This window comes from Oncorhynchus kisutch, linkage group LG5 (assembly GCF_002021735.2).
Source record: "Oncorhynchus kisutch isolate 150728-3 linkage group LG5, Okis_V2, whole genome shotgun sequence".
NCBI classification, from domain to species: Eukaryota; Metazoa; Chordata; class Actinopteri; order Salmoniformes; family Salmonidae; genus Oncorhynchus; species Oncorhynchus kisutch.
Genome location: NC_034178.2, coordinates 62,466,306 through 62,484,358, shown reverse-complemented (window position 1 = coordinate 62,484,358; position 18,053 = coordinate 62,466,306). Strand labels below are relative to the sequence as shown.

General features: G+C 49.4%; 1 protein-coding gene across 1 annotated transcript in view; it reads right to left on the bottom strand.

The window, feature by feature from the left end:
* The window catches only part of LOC109891385 (pleckstrin homology domain-containing family G member 4B), a 79,750-nt gene that overhangs the window by 4,647 nt on the left and 57,050 nt on the right, over positions 1-18,053 (bottom strand). The gene's annotated exons all lie outside the window — the stretch shown is intronic.

Here is an 18,053-nt window from a genome sequence, read left to right as displayed (position 1 = left end):
GGAAAGCTACCATCCTGTAGGTTTTATTTCAACCCTAATCTAGCGCTCCTGATTATAATATTATTATTATTAATATTTACCCATACACCACCTCCCCCCAACTTTTATTTTATTTTATGTACATTCTACACACATTTTAAATGTCGCTTTCTTTTTTTTACAGTAGATACAGAGTAAGAATAAAGTAATTTGATATTTTGATATACATTACATCTAGATAGATAGTACTATTACATTATACATAGTGTTTCAGTCATAACTATTACAGAACATGAGATTTTAAACCCACCCCTCAGCAACTCTCAGTCTATCACACCTATCTCTGTAAACCCACCCCTCAGCTACTCTCAGTCTATCACACCTATCTCTGTAAACCCACCCCTCAGCTACTCTCAGTCCATCCCACCTATCTCTGTAAACCCACCCCTCAGCTACTCTCAGTCCATCCCACCTACCTCTGTAAACCCACCCCTCAGCTACTCTCAGTCTATCACACCTATCTCTGTAAACCCAACCCTCAGGTACTCTCAGTCTATCACACCTATCTCTGTAAACCCACCCCTCAGCTACTCTCAGTCTATCACACCTATCTCTGTAAACCCACCCCTCAGCTACTCTCAGTCTATCACACCTATCTCTGTAAACCCACCCCTCAGCTACTCTCAGTCTATCACACCTATCTCTGTAAACCCACCCCTCAGCAACTCTCAGTCTATCACACCTATCTCTGTAAACCCACCCCTCAGCAACTCTCAGTCTATCACACCTATCTCTGTAAACCCACCCCTCAGGTACTCTCAGTCTATCACACCTATCTCTGTAAACCCACCCCTCAGGTACTCTCAGTCTATCACACCTATCTCTGTAAACCCACCCCTCAGGTACTCTCAGTCTATCACACCTATCTCTGTAAACCCACCCCTCAGCTACTTTCAGTCTATCACACCTATCTCTGTAAACCCACCCCTCAGGTACTCTCAGTCTATCACACCTATCTCTGTAAACCCACCCCTCAGCAACTCTCAGTCTATCACACCTATCTCTGTAAACCCACCCCTCAGCTACTCTCAGTCCATCCCACCTATCTCTGTAAACCCACCCCTCAGCTACTCTCAGTCTATCCCACCTATCTCTGTAAACCCACCCCTCAGCTACTCTCAGTCTATCCCACCTATCTCTGTAAACCCACCCCTCAGCTACTCTCAGTCTATCACACCTATCTCTGTAAACCCACCCCTCAGCTACTCTCAGTCCATCCCACCTATCTCTGTAAACCCACCCCTCAGCTACTCTCAGTCCATCCCACCTATCTCTGTAAACCCACCCCTCAGCAACTCTCAGTCTATCACACCTATCTCTGTAAACCCACCCCTCAGCTACTCTCAGTCTATCACACCTATCTCTGTAAACCCACCCCTCAGCTACTCTCAGTCTATCACACCTATCTCTGTAAACCCACCCCTCAGCTACTCTCAGTCTATCACACCTATCTCTGTAAACCCACCCCTCAGCTACTCTCAGTCCATCCCACCTATCTCTGTAAACCCACCCCTCAGCTACTCTCAGTCTATCACACCTATCTCTGTAAACCCACCCCTCAGGTACTCTCAGTCTATCACACCTATCTCTGTAAACCCACCCCTCAGCTACTCTCAGTCTATCACACCTATCTCTGTAAACCCACCCCTCAGCTACTCTCAGTCTATCACACCTATCTCTGTAAACCCACCCCTCAGCTACTCTCAGTCTATCACACCTATCTCTGTAAACCCACCCCTCAGCTACTCTCAGTCCATCCCACCTATCTCCGTAAACCCACCCCTCAGCTACTCTCAGTCTATCACACCTATCTCTGTAAACCCACCCCTCAGCAACTCTCAGTCCATCCCACCTATCTCTGTAAACCCACCCCTCAGCTACTCTCAGTCTATCACACCTATCTCTGTAAACCCACCCCTCAGCTACTCTCGGTCTATCACACCTATCTCTGTAAACCCACCCCTCAGCTACTCTCAGTCCATCCCACCTATCTCTGTAAACCCACCCCTCAGCTACTCTCAGTCTATCACACCTATCTCTGTAAACCCACCCCTCAGCTACTCTCAGTCTATCACACCTATCTCTGTAAACCCACCCCTCAGCAACTCTCAGTCTATCACACCTATCTCTGTAAACCCACCCCTCAGCTACTCTCAGTCTATCACACCTATCTCTGTAAACCCACCCCTCAGCAACTCTCAGTCTATCACACCTATCTCTGTAAACCCACCCCTCAGCTACTCTCAGTCTATCACACCTATCTCTGTAAACCCACCCCTCAGCAACTCTCAGTCTATCACACCTATCTCTGTAAACCCACCCCTCAGCTACTCTCAGTCTATCACACCTATCTCTGTAAACCCACCCCTCAGCTACTCTCAGTCTATCACACCTATCTCTGTAAACCCACCCCTCAGCTACTCTCAGTCTATCACACCTATCTCTGTAAACCCACCCCTCAGCTACTCTCAGTCTATCACACCTATCTCTGTAAACCCACCCCTCAGCAACTCTCAGTCCATCCCACCTATCTCTGTAAACCCACCCCTCAGCAACTCTCAGTCTATCACATCTATCTCTGTAAACCCACCCCTCAGCAACTCTCAGTCTATCACACCTATCTCTGTAAACCCACCCCTCAGCTACTCTCAGTCTATCACACCTATCTCTGTAAACCCACCCCTCAGCTACTCTCAGTCTATCACACCTATCTCTGTAAACCCACCCCTCAGCAACTCTCAGTCTATCACACCTATCTCTGTAAACCCACCCCTCAGCAACTCTCAGTCTATCACACCTATCTCTGTAAACCCACCCCTCAGCAACTCTCAGTCCATCCCACCTATCTCTGTAAACCCACCCCTCAGCAACTCTCAGTCCATCCCACCTATCTCTGTAAACCCACCCCTCAGCTACTCTCAGTCCATCCCACCTATCTCTGTAAACCCACCCCTCAGCTACTCTCAGTCTATCACACCTATCTCTGTAAACCCAACCCCTCAGCTACTCTCAGTCTATCACACCTATCTCTGTAAACCCACCCCTCAGCTACTCTCAGTCTATCACACCTATCTCTGTAAACCCACCCCTCAGCAACTCTCAGTCCATCCCACCTATCTCTGTAAACCCAACCCTCAGCAACTCTCAGTCTATCACATCTATCTCTGTAAACCCACCCCTCAGCAACTCTCAGTCTATCACACCTATCTCTGTAAACCCACCCCTCAGCTACTCTCAGTCTATCACACCTATCTCTGTAACCCACCCCTCAGCTACTCTCAGTCTATCACACCTATCTCTGTAAACCCACCCCTCAGCAACTCTCAGTCTATCACACCTATCTCTGTAAACCCACCCCTCAGCAACTCTCAGTCTATCACACCTATCTCTGTAAACCCACCCCTCAGCAACTCTCAGTCCATCCCACCTATCTCTGTAAACCCACCCCTCAGCTACTCTCAGTCCATCCCACCTATCTCTGTAAACCCACCCCTCAGCAACTCTCAGTCTATCACACCTATCTCTGTAAACCCACCCCTCAGCTACTCTCAGTCCATCCCACCTATCTCTGTAAACCCACCCCTCAGCTACTCTCAGTCTATCACACCTATCTCTGTAAACCCACCCCTCAGCTACTCTCAGTCTATCACACCTATCTCTGTAAACCCACCCCTCAGCAACTCTCAGTCTATCACACCTATCTCTGTAAACCCACCCCTCAGCTACTCTCAGTCTATCACACCTATCTCTGTAAACCCACCCCTCAGCAACTCTCAGTCTATCACACCTATCTCTGTAAACCCACCCCTCAGCAACTCTCAGTCTATCACACCTATCTCTGTAAACCCACCCCTCAGCAACTCTCAGTCTATCACACCTATCTCTGTAAACCCACCCCTCAGGTACTCTCAGTCTATCACACCTATCTCTGTAAACCCACCCCTCAGGTACTCTCAGTCTATCACACCTATCTCTGTAAACCCACCCCTCAGGTACTCTCAGTCTATCACACCTATCTCTGTAAACCCACCCCTCAGCTACTTTCAGTCTATCACACCTATCTCTGTAAACCCACCCCTCAGGTACTCTCAGTCTATCACACCTATCTCTGTAAACCCACCCCTCAGCAACTCTCAGTCTATCACACCTATCTCTGTAAACCCACCCCTCAGCTACTCTCAGTCCATCCCACCTATCTCTGTAAACCCACCCCTCAGCTACTCTCAGTCTATCCCACCTATCTCTGTAAACCCACCCCTCAGCTACTCTCAGTCTATCCCACCTATCTCTGTAAACCCACCCCTCAGCTACTCTCAGTCTATCACACCTATCTCTGTAAACCCACCCCTCAGCTACTCTCAGTCCATCCCACCTATCTCTGTAAACCCACCCCTCAGCTACTCTCAGTCCATCCCACCTATCTCTGTAAACCCACCCCTCAGCAACTCTCAGTCTATCACACCTATCTCTGTAAACCCACCCCTCAGCTACTCTCAGTCTATCACACCTATCTCTGTAAACCCACCCCTCAGCTACTCTCAGTCTATCACACCTATCTCTGTAAACCCACCCCTCAGCTACTCTCAGTCTATCACACCTATCTCTGTAAACCCACCCCTCAGCTACTCTCAGTCCATCCCACCTATCTCTGTAAACCCACCCCTCAGCTACTCTCAGTCTATCACACCTATCTCTGTAAACCCACCCCTCAGGTACTCTCAGTCTATCACACCTATCTCTGTAAACCCACCCCTCAGCTACTCTCAGTCTATCACACCTATCTCTGTAAACCCACCCCTCAGCTACTCTCAGTCTATCACACCTATCTCTGTAAACCCACCCCTCAGCTACTCTCAGTCTATCACACCTATCTCTGTAAACCCACCCCTCAGCTACTCTCAGTCCATCCCACCTATCTCCGTAAACCCACCCCTCAGCTACTCTCAGTCTATCACACCTATCTCTGTAAACCCACCCCTCAGCAACTCTCAGTCCATCCCACCTATCTCTGTAAACCCACCCCTCAGCTACTCTCAGTCTATCACACCTATCTCTGTAAACCCACCCCTCAGCTACTCTCGGTCTATCACACCTATCTCTGTAAACCCACCCCTCAGCTACTCTCAGTCCATCCCACCTATCTCTGTAAACCCACCCCTCAGCTACTCTCAGTCTATCACACCTATCTCTGTAAACCCACCCCTCAGCTACTCTCAGTCTATCACACCTATCTCTGTAAACCCACCCCTCAGCAACTCTCAGTCTATCACACCTATCTCTGTAAACCCACCCCTCAGCTACTCTCAGTCTATCACACCTATCTCTGTAAACCCACCCCTCAGCAACTCTCAGTCTATCACACCTATCTCTGTAAACCCACCCCTCAGCTACTCTCAGTCTATCACACCTATCTCTGTAAACCCACCCCTCAGCAACTCTCAGTCTATCACACCTATCTCTGTAAACCCACCCCTCAGCTACTCTCAGTCTATCACACCTATCTCTGTAAACCCACCCCTCAGCTACTCTCAGTCTATCACACCTATCTCTGTAAACCCACCCCTCAGCTACTCTCAGTCTATCACACCTATCTCTGTAAACCCACCCCTCAGCTACTCTCAGTCTATCACACCTATCTCTGTAAACCCACCCCTCAGCAACTCTCAGTCCATCCCACCTATCTCTGTAAACCCACCCCTCAGCAACTCTCAGTCTATCACATCTATCTCTGTAAACCCACCCCTCAGCAACTCTCAGTCTATCACACCTATCTCTGTAAACCCACCCCTCAGCTACTCTCAGTCTATCACACCTATCTCTGTAAACCCACCCCTCAGCTACTCTCAGTCTATCACACCTATCTCTGTAAACCCACCCCTCAGCAACTCTCAGTCTATCACACCTATCTCTGTAAACCCACCCCTCAGCAACTCTCAGTCTATCACACCTATCTCTGTAAACCCACCCCTCAGCAACTCTCAGTCCATCCCACCTATCTCTGTAAACCCACCCCTCAGCAACTCTCAGTCCATCCCACCTATCTCTGTAAACCCACCCCTCAGCTACTCTCAGTCCATCCCACCTATCTCTGTAAACCCACCCCTCAGCTACTCTCAGTCTATCACACCTATCTCTGTAAACCCAACCCCTCAGCTACTCTCAGTCTATCACACCTATCTCTGTAAACCCACCCCTCAGCTACTCTCAGTCTATCACACCTATCTCTGTAAACCCACCCCTCAGCAACTCTCAGTCCATCCCACCTATCTCTGTAAACCCAACCCTCAGCAACTCTCAGTCTATCACATCTATCTCTGTAAACCCACCCCTCAGCAACTCTCAGTCTATCACACCTATCTCTGTAAACCCACCCCTCAGCTACTCTCAGTCTATCACACCTATCTCTGTAAACCCACCCCTCAGCTACTCTCAGTCTATCACACCTATCTCTGTAAACCCACCCCTCAGCAACTCTCAGTCTATCACACCTATCTCTGTAAACCCACCCCTCAGCAACTCTCAGTCTATCACACCTATCTCTGTAAACCCACCCCTCAGCAACTCTCAGTCCATCCCACCTATCTCTGTAAACCCACCCCTCAGCTACTCTCAGTCCATCCCACCTATCTCTGTAAACCCACCCCTCAGCAACTCTCAGTCTATCACACCTATCTCTGTAAACCCACCCCTCAGCTACTCTCAGTCCATCCCACCTATCTCTGTAAACCCACCCCTCAGCTACTCTCAGTCTATCACACCTATCTCTGTAAACCCACCCCTCAGCTACTCTCAGTCTATCACACCTATCTCTGTAAACCCACCCCTCAGCAACTCTCAGTCTATCACACCTATCTCTGTAAACCCACCCCTCAGCTACTCTCAGTCTATCACACCTATCTCTGTAAACCCACCCCTCAGCAACTCTCAGTCTATCACACCTATCTCTGTAAACCCACCCCTCAGCTACTCTCAGTCTATCACACCTATCTCTGTAAACCCACCCCTCAGCAACTCTCAGTCTATCACACCTATCTCTGTAAACCCACCCCTCAGCTACTCTCAGTCTATCACACCTATCTCTGTAAACCCACCCCTCAGCAACTCTCAGTCTATCACACCTATCTCTGTAAACCCACCCCTCAGCAACTCTCAGTCTATCACACCTATCTCTGTAAACCCACCCCTCAGCTACTCTCAGTCTATCACACCTATCTCTGTAAACCCACCCCTCAGCTACTCTCAGTCTATCACACCTATCTCTGTAAACCCACCCCTCAGCTACTCTCAGTCTATCACACCTATCTCTGTAAACCCACCCCTCAGCTACTCTCAGTCTATCACACCTATCTCTGTAAACCCACCCCTCAGCTACTCTCAGTCTATCACACCTATCTCTGTAAACCCACCCCTCAGCAACTCTCAGTCCATCCCACCTATCTCTGTAAACCCACCCCTCAGCAACTCTCAGTCTATCACATCTATCTCTGTAAACCCACCCCTCAGCAACTCTCAGTCTATCACACCTATCTCTGTAAACCCACCCCTCAGCTACTCTCAGTCTATCACACCTATCTCTGTAAACCCACCCCTCAGCTACTCTCAGTCTATCACACCTATCTCTGTAAACCCACCCCTCAGCAACTCTCAGTCTATCACACCTATCTCTGTAAACCCACCCCTCAGCAACTCTCAGTCTATCACACCTATCTCTGTAAACCCACCCCTCAGCAACTCTCAGTCCATCCCACCTATCTCTGTAAACCCACCCCTCAGCAACTCTCAGTCCATCCCACCTATCTCTGTAAACCCACCCCTCAGCTACTCTCAGTCCATCCCACCTATCTCTGTAAACCCACCCCTCAGCTACTCTCAGTCTATCACACCTATCTCTGTAAACCCAACCCCTCAGCTACTCTCAGTCTATCACACCTATCTCTGTAAACCCAACCCCTCAGCTACTCTCAGTCTATCACACCTATCTCTGTAAACCCACCCCTCAGCTACTCTCAGTCTATCACACCTATCTCTGTAAACCCACCCCTCAGCAACTCTCAGTCCATCCCACCTATCTCTGTAAACCCACCCCTCAGCAACTCTCAGTCTATCACACCTATCTCTGTAAACCCACCCCTCAGCTACTCTCAGTCTATCACACCTATCTCTGTAAACCCACCCCTCAGCTACTCTCAGTCTATCACACCTATCTCTGTAAACCCACCCCTCAGCAACTCTCAGTCTATCACACCTATCTCTGTAAACCCACCCCTCAGCAACTCTCAGTCTATCACACCTATCTCTGTAAACCCACCCCTCAGCAACTCTCAGTCCATCCCACCTATCTCTGTAAACCCACCCCTCAGCTACTCTCAGTCCATCCCACCTATCTCTGTAAACCCACCCCTCAGCAACTCTCAGTCTATCACACCTATCTCTGTAAACCCACCCCTCAGCAACTCTCAGTCTATCACACCTATCTCTGTAAACCCACCCCTCAGCTACTCTCAGTCCATCCCACCTATCTCTGTAAACCCACCCCTCAGCTACTCTCAGTCCATCCCACCTATCTCTGTAAACCCACCCCTCAGCTACTCTCAGTCCATCCCACCTATCTCTGTAAACCCACCCCTCAGCAACTCTCAGTCTATCACACCTATCTCTGTAAACCCACCCCTCAGCAACTCTCAGTCTATCACACCTATCTCTGTAAACCCACCCCTCAGCTACTCTCAGTCCATCCCACCTATCTCTGTAAACACACCCCTCAGCTACTCTCAGTCCATCCCACCTATCTCTGTAAACCCACCCCTCAGCAACTCTCAGTCTATCACACCTATATATGTAAACCCACCCCTCAGCAACTCTCAGTCCATCCCACCTATCTCTGTAAACCCACCCCTCAGCTACTCTCAGTCTATCACACCTATCTCTGTAAACCCACCCCTCAGCAACTCTCAGTCTATCCCACCTATCTCTGTAAACCCACCCCTCAGCAACTCTCAGTCCATCCCACCTATCTCTGTAAACCCACCCCTCAGCAACTCTCAGTCTATCCCACCTATCTCTGTAAACCCACCCCTCAGCAACTCTCAGTCTATCACACCTATCTCTGTAAACCCACCCCTCAGCAACTCTCAGTCTATCACACCTATCTCTGTAAACCCACCCCTCAGCAACTCTCAGTCTATCACACCTATCTCTGTAAACCCACCCCTCAGCTACTCTCAGTCTATCCCACCTATCTCTGTAAACCCACCCCTCAGCAACTCTCAGTATATCCCACCTATCTCTGTAAACCCACCCCTCAGCTACTCTCAGTCTATCACACCTATCTCTGTAAACCCACCCCTCAGCTACTCTCAGTCTATCACACCTATCTCTGTAAACCCACCCCTCAGCAACTCTCAGTCTATCACACCTATCTCTGTAAACCCACCCCTCAGCTACTCTCAGTCTATCACACCTATCTCTATAAACCCACCCCTCAGCTACTCTCAGTCTATCACACCTATCTCTGTAAACCCACCCCTCAGCTACTCTCAGTCTATCACACCTATCTCTGTAAACCCACCCCTCAGCAACTCTCAGTCTATCACACCTATCTCTGTAAACCCACCCCTCAGCTACTCTCAGTCTATCACACCTATCTCTGTAAACCCACCCCTCAGCTACTCTCAGTCTATCACACCTATCTCTGTAAACCCACCCCTCAGCAACTCTCAGTCCATCCCACCTATCTCTGTAAACCCACCCCTCAGCAACTCTCAGTCTATCACATCTATCTCTGTAAACGCACCCCTCAGCAACTCTCAGTCTATCACACCTATCTCTGTAAACCCACCCCTCAGCTACTCTCAGTCTATCACACCTATCTCTGTAAACCCCACCCCTCAGCTACTCTCAGTCTATCACACCTATCTCTGTAAACCCACCCCTCAGCAACTCTCAGTCTATCACACCTATCTCTGTAAACCCACCCCTCAGCAACTCTCAGTCTATCACACCTATCTCTGTAAACCCACCCCTCAGCAACTCTCAGTCCATCCCACCTATCTCTGTAAACCCACCCCTCAGCTACTCTCAGTCCATCCCACCTATCTCTGTAAACCCACCCCTCAGCTACTCTCAGTCTATCACACCTATCTCTGTAAACCCACCCCTCAGCAACTCTCAGTCTATCACACCTATCTCTGTAAACCCACCCCTCAGCTACTCTCAGTCCATCCCACCTATCTCTGTAAACCCACCCATCAGCTACTCTCAGTCCATCCCACCTATCTCTGTAAACCCACCCCTCAGCTACTCTCAGTCCATCCCACCTATCTCTGTAAACCCACCCCTCAGCAACTCTGTCTATCACACCTATCTCTGTAAACCCACCCCTCAGCAACTCTCAGTCTATCACACCTATCTCTGTAAACCCACCCCTCAGCTACTCTCAGTCCATCCCACCTATCTCTGTAAACCCACCCCTCAGCTACTCTCAGTCCATCCCACCTATCTCTGTAAACCCACCCCTCAGCAACTCTCAGTCTATCACACCTATATATGTAAACCCACCCCTCAGCAACTCTCAGTCCATCCCACCTATCTCTGTAAACCCACCCCTCAGCTACTCTCAGTCTATCACACCTATCTCTGTAAACCCACCCCTCAGCAACTCTCAGTCTATCCCACCTATCTCTGTAAACCCACCCCTCAGCAACTCTCAGTCCATCCCACCTATCTCTGTAAACCCACCCCTCAGCAACTCTCAGTCTATCCCACCTATCTCTGTAAACCCACCCCTCAGCAACTCTCAGTCTATCACACCTATCTCTGTAAACCCACCCCTCAGCAACTCTCAGTCTATCACACCTATCTCTGTAAACCCACCCCTCAGCTACTCTCAGTCTATCACACCTATCTCTGTAAACCCACCCCTCAGCTACTCTCAGTCTATCCCACCTATCTCTGTAAACCCACCCCTCAGCAACTCTCAGTATATCCCACCTATCTCTGTAAACCCACCCCACAGCTACTCTCAGTCTATCACACCTATCTCTGTAAACCCACCCCTCAGCTACTCTCAGTCTATCACACCTATCTCTGTAAACCCACCCCTCAGCAACTCTCAGTCTATCACACCTATCTCTGTAAACCCACCCCTCAGAAACTCTCAGTCTATCACACCTATCTCTGTAAACCCACCCCTCAGCTACTCTCAGTCTATCACACCTATCTCTGTAAACCCACCCCTCAGCTACTCTCAGTCTATCACACCTATCTCTGTAAACCCACCCCTCAGCTACTCTCAGTCTATCACACCTATCTCTGTAAACCCACCCCTCAGCAACTCTCAGTCTATCACACCTATCTCTGTAAACCCACCCCTCAGCTACTCTCAGTCTATCACACCTATCTCTGTAAACCCACCCCTCAGCTACTCTCAGTCTATCACACCTATCTCTGTAAACCCACCCCTCAGCAACTCTCAGTCTATCACACCTATCTCTGTAAACCCACCCCTCAGCTACTCTCAGTCTATCACACCTATCTCTGTAAACCCACCCCTCAGCTACTCTCAGTCTATCACACCTATCTCTGTAAACCCACCCCTCAGCAACTCTCAGTCCATCCCACCTATCTCTCTAAACCCACCCCTCAGCAACTCTCAGTCTATCACATCTATCTCTGTAAACCCACCCCTCAGCAACTCTCAGTCTATCACACCTATCTCTGTAAACCCACCCCTCAGCTACTCTCAGTCTATCACACCTATCTCTGTAAACCCACCCCTCAGCTACTCTCAGTCTATCACACCTATCTCTGTAAACCCACCCCTCAGCAACTCTCAGTCTATCACACCTATCTCTGTAAACCCACCCCTCAGCAACTCTCAGTCTATCACACCTATCTCTGTAAACCCACCCCTCAGCAACTCTCAGTCCATCCCACCTATCTCTGTAAACCCACCCCTCAGCTACTCTCAGTCCATCCCACCTATCTCTGTAAACCCACCCCTCAGCAACTCTCAGTCTATCACACCTATCTCTGTAAACCCACCCCTCAGCAACTCTCAGTCTATCACACCTATCTCTGTAAACCCACCCCTCAGCTACTCTCAGTCCATCCCACCTATCTCTGTAAACCCACCCCTCAGCTACTCTCAGTCCATCCCACCTATCTCTGTAAACCCACCCCTCAGCAACTCTTAGTCTATCACACCTATATATGTAAACCCACCCCTCAGCAACTCTCAGTCCATCCCACCTATCTCTGTAAACCCACCCCTCAGCTACTCTCAGTCTATCACACCTATCTCTGTAAACCCACCCCTCAGCAACTCTCAGTCTATCACACCTATCTCTGTAAACCCACCCCTCAGCTACTCTCAGTCCATCCCACCTATCTCTGTAAACCCACCCCTCAGCTACTCTCAGTCCATCCCACCTATCTCTGTAAACCCACCCCTCAGCAACTCTTAGTCTATCACACCTATATATGTAAACCCACCCCTCAGCAACTCTCAGTCCATCCCACCTATCTCTGTAAACCCACCCCTCAGCTACTCTCAGTCTATCACACCTATCTCTGTAAACCCACCCCTCAGCAACTCTCAGTCTATCACACCTATCTCTGTAAACCCACCCCTCAGCTACTCTCAGTCCATCCCACCTATCTCTGTAAACCCACCCCTCAGCTACTCTCAGTCCATCCCACCTATCTCTGTAAACCCACCCCTCAGCTACTCTCAGTCCATCCCACCTATCTCTGTAAACCCACCCCTCAGCAACTCTCAGTCTATCACACCTATCTCTGTAAACCCACCCCTCAGCAACTCTCAGTCCATCCCACCTCTCTCTGTAAACCCACCCCTCAGCAACTCTCAGTCTATCCCACCTATCTCTGTAAACCCACCCCTCAGCAACTCTCAGTCTATCACACCTATCTCTGTAAACCCACCCCTCAGCAACTCTCAGTCTATCACACCTATCTCTGTAAACCCACCCCTCAGCTACTCTCAGTCTATCACACCTATCTCTGTAAACCCACCCCTCAGCTACTCTCAGTCTATCCCACCTATCTCTGTAAACCCACCCCTCAGCAACTCTCAGTCTATCCCACCTATCTCTGTAAACCCACCCCTCAGCTACTCTCAGTCCATCCCACCTATCTCCGTAAACCCACCCCTCAGCAACTCTCAGTCTATCACACCTATCTCTGTAAACCCACCCCTCAGCTACTCTCAGTCCATCCCACCTATCTCTGTAAACCCACCCCTCAGCAACTCTCAGTCTATCACACCTATCTCTGTAAACCCACCCCTCAGCAACTCTCAGTCTATCACAACTATCTCTGTAAACCCACCCCTCAGCTACTCTCAGTCCATCCCACCTATCTCTGTAAACCCACCCCTCAGCAACTCTCAGTCTATCACACCTATCTCTGTAAACCCACCCCTCAGCAACTCTCAGTCTATCACACCTATCTCCGTAAACCCACCCCTCAGCAACTCTCAGTCTATCACACCTATCTCTGTAAACCCACCCCTCAGCAACTCTCAGTCTATCACAACTATCTCTGTAAATCCACCCCTCAGCTACTCTCAGTCCATCCCACCTATCTCTGTAAACCCACCCCTCAGCAACTCTCAGTCTATCACACCTATCTCTGTAAACCCACCCCTCAGCAACTCTCAGTCTATCACACCTATCTCCGTAAACCCACCCCTCAGCAACTCTCAGTCTATCACACCTATCTCTGTAAACCCACCCCTCAGCAACTCTCAGTCTATCACACCTATCTCTGTAAACCCACCCCTCAGCAACTCTCAGTCTATCACACCTATCTCTGTAAACCCACCCCTCAGCAACTCTCAGTCCATCACACCTATATATGTAAACCCACCCCTCAGCAACTCTCAGTCTATCACACCTATATATGTAAACCCACCCCTCAGCAACTCTCAGTCCATCCCACCTATCTCTGTAAACCCACCCCTCAGCAACTCTCAGTCCATCACACCTATATATGTAAACCCACCCCTCAGCAACTCTCAGTCTATCACACCTATATATGTAAACCCACCCCTCAGCAACTCTCAGTCTATCACACCTATCTCTGTAAACCCACCCCTCAGCAACTCTGTCCATCACACCTATATATGTAAACCCACCCCTCAGCAACTCTCAGTCTATCACACCTATATATGTAAACCCACCCCTCAGCAAATCTCAGTCTATCACACCTATCTCTGCAAACCCACCCCTCAGCAACTCTCAGTCTATCACACCTATCTCTGTAAACCCACCCCTCAGCTACTCTCAGTCCATCACACCTATATATGTAAACCCACCCCTCAGCAACTCTCAGTCTATCACACCTATATATGTAAACCCACCCCTCAGCAACTCTCAGTCCATCCCACCTATCTCTGTAAACCCACCCCTCAGCTACTCTCAGTCCATCCCACCTATCTCTGTAAACCCACCCCTCAGCTACTCTCAGTCCATCCCACCTATCTCTGTAAACCCACCCCTCAGCAACTCTCAGTCTATCACACCTATCTCTGTAAACCCACCCCTCAGCAACTCTCAGTCTATCACACCTATCTCTGTAAACCCACCCCTCAGCTACTCTCAGTCCATCCCACCTATCTCTGTAAACCCACCCCTCAGCAACTCTTAGTCTATCACACCTATATATGTAAACCCACCCCTCAGCAACTCTCAGTCCATCCCACCTATCTCTGTAAACCCACCCCTCAGCTACTCTCAGTCTATCACACCTATCTCTGTAAACCCACCCCTCAACAACTCTCAGTCTATCCCACCTATCTCTGTAAACCCACCCCTCAGCAAATCTCAGTCCATCCCACCTCTCTCTGTAAACCCACCCCTCAGCAACTCTCAGTCTATCCCACCTATCTCTGTAAACCCACCCCTCAGCAACTCTCAGTCTATCACACCTATCTCTGTAAACCCACCCCTCAGCAACTCTCAGTCTATCACACCTATCTCTGTAAACCCACCCCTCAGCTACTCTCAGTCTATCACACCTATCTCTGTAAACCCACCCCTCAGCTACTCTCAGTCTATCCCACCTATCTCTGTAAACCCACCCCTCAGCAACTCTCAGTCTATCCCACCTATCTCTGTAAACCCACCCCTCAGCAACTCTCAGTCTATCCCACCTATCTCTGTAAACCCACCCCTCAGCTACTCTCAGTCTATCACACCTATCTCTGTAAACCCACCCCTCAGCTACTCTCAGTCTATCACACCTATCTCTGTAAACCCACCCCTCAGCAACTCTCAGTCTATCACACCTATCTCTGTAAACCCACCCCTCAGCTACTCTCAGTCCATCCCACCTATCTCTGTAAACCCACCCCTCAGCTACTCTCAGTCTATCACACCTATCTCTGTAAACCCACCCCTCAGCTACTCTCAGTCTATCCCACCTATCTCTGTAAACCCACCCCTCAGCTACTCTCAGTCTATCACACCTATCTCTGTAAACCCACCCCTCAGCTACTCTCAGTCCATCCCACCTATCTCCGTAAACCCACCCCTCAGCAACTCTCAGTCTATCACACCTATCTCTGTAAACCCACCCCTCAGCTACTCTCAGTCCATCCCACCTATCTCTGTAAACCCACCCCTCAGCAACTCTCAGTCTATCACACCTATCTCTGTAAACCCACCCCTCAGCAACTCTCAGTCTATCACAACTATCTCTGTAAACCTACCCCTCAGCTACTCTCAGTCCATCCCACCTATCTCTGTAAACCCACCCCTCAGCAACTCTCAGTCTATCACACCTATCTCTGTAAACCCACCCCTCAGCAACTCTCAGTCTATCACACCTATCTCCGTAAACCCACCCCTCAGCAACTCTCAGTCTATCACACCTATCTCTGTAAACCCACCCCTCAGCAACTCTCAGTCTATCACAACTATCTCTGTAAACCCACCCCTCAGCTACTCTCAGTCCATCCCACCTATCTCTGTAAACCCACCCCTCAGCAACTCTCAGTCTATCACACCTATCTCTGTAAACCCACCCCTCAGCAACTCTCAGTCTATCACACCTATCTCCGTAAACCCACCCCTCAGCAACTCTCAGTCTATCACACCTATCTCTGTAAACCCACCCCTCAGCAACTCTCAGTCTATCACACCTATCTCTGTAAACCCACCCCTCAGCAACTCTCAGTCCATCACACCTATATATGTAAACCCACCCCTCAGCAACTCTCAGTCTATCACACCTATATATGTAAACCCACCCCTCAGCAACTCTCAGTCCATCCCACCTATCTCTGTAAACCCACCCCTCAGCAACTCTCAGTCCATCACACCTATATATGTAAACCCACCCCTCAGCAACTCTCAGTCTATCACACCTATATATGTAAACCCACCCCTCAGCAACTCTCAGTCTATCACACCTATCTCTGTAAACCCACCCCTCAGCAACTCTCAGTCCATCACACCTATGTATGTAAACCCACCCCTCAGCAACTCTCAGTCTATCACACCTATCTCTGTAAACCCACCCCTCAGCAACTCTCAGTCTATCACACCTATCTCTGTAAACCCACCCCTCAGCAACTCTCAGTCTATCACACCTATCTCTGTAAACCCACCCCTCAGCTACTCTCAGTCTATCACACCTATCTCTGTAAACCCACCCCTCAGCTACTCTCAGTCTATCACACCTATCTCTGTAAACCCACCCCTCAGCAACTCTCAGTCTATCACACCTATCTCTGTAAACCCACCCCTCAGCAACTCTCAGTCTATCACACCTATCTCTGTAAACCCACCCCTCAGCAACTCTCAGTCTATCACACCTATCTCTGTAAACCCACCCCTCAGCAACTCTCAGTCTATCACACCTATCTCTGTAAACCCACCCCTCAGCAACTCTCAGTCTATCACACCTATCTCTGTAAACCCACCCCTCAGCTACTCTCAGTCTATCACACCTATCACTGTAAACCCACCCCTCAGCAACTCTCAGTCTATCACACCTATCTCTGCAAACCCACCCCTCAGCAACTCTCAGTCTATCACACCTATCTCTGTAAACCCACCCCTCAGCTACTCTCAGTCCATCACACCTATATATGTAAACCCACCCCTCAGCAACTCTCAGTCTATCACACCTATATATGTAAACCCACCCCTCAGCAACTCTCAGTCTATCACACCTATCTCTGTAAACCCACCCCTCAGCAACTCTCAGTCCATCACACCTATATATGTAAACCCACCCCTCAGCAACTCTCAGTCTATCACACCTATATATGTAAACCCACCCCTCAGCAACTCTCAGTCTATCACACCTATCTCTGTAAACCCACCCCTCAGCAACTCTCAGTCTATCACACCTATCTCTGTAAACCCACCCCTCAGCAACTCTCAGTCTATCACACCTATCTCTGTAAACCCACCCCTCAGCAACTCTCAGTCTATCACACCTATCTCTGTAAACCCACCCCTCAGCTACTCTCAGTCTATCACACCTATCTCTGTAAACCCACCCCTCAGCTACTCTCAGTCTATCACACCTATCTCTGTAAACCCACCCCTCAGCAACTCTCAGTCTATCACACCTATCTCTGTAAACCCACCCCTCAGCAACTCTCAGTCTATCACACCTATCTCTGTAAACCCACCCCTCAGCAACTCTCAGTCTATCACACCTATCTCTGTAAACCCACCCCTCAGCAACTCTCAGTCTATCACACCTATCTCTGTAAACCCACCCCTCAGCAACTCTCAGTCTATCACACCTATCTCTGTAAACCCACCCCTCAGCAACTCTCAGTCTATCACACCTATCTCTGTAAACCCACCTCTCAGCAACTCTCAGTCTATCACACCTATATATGTAAACCCACCCCTCAGCTACTCTCAGTCTATCACACCTATCTCTGTAAACCCACCCCTCAGCTACTCTCAGTCCATCCCACCTATCTCTGTAAACCCACCGCTCGGCTACTCTCAGTCTATCACACCTATCTC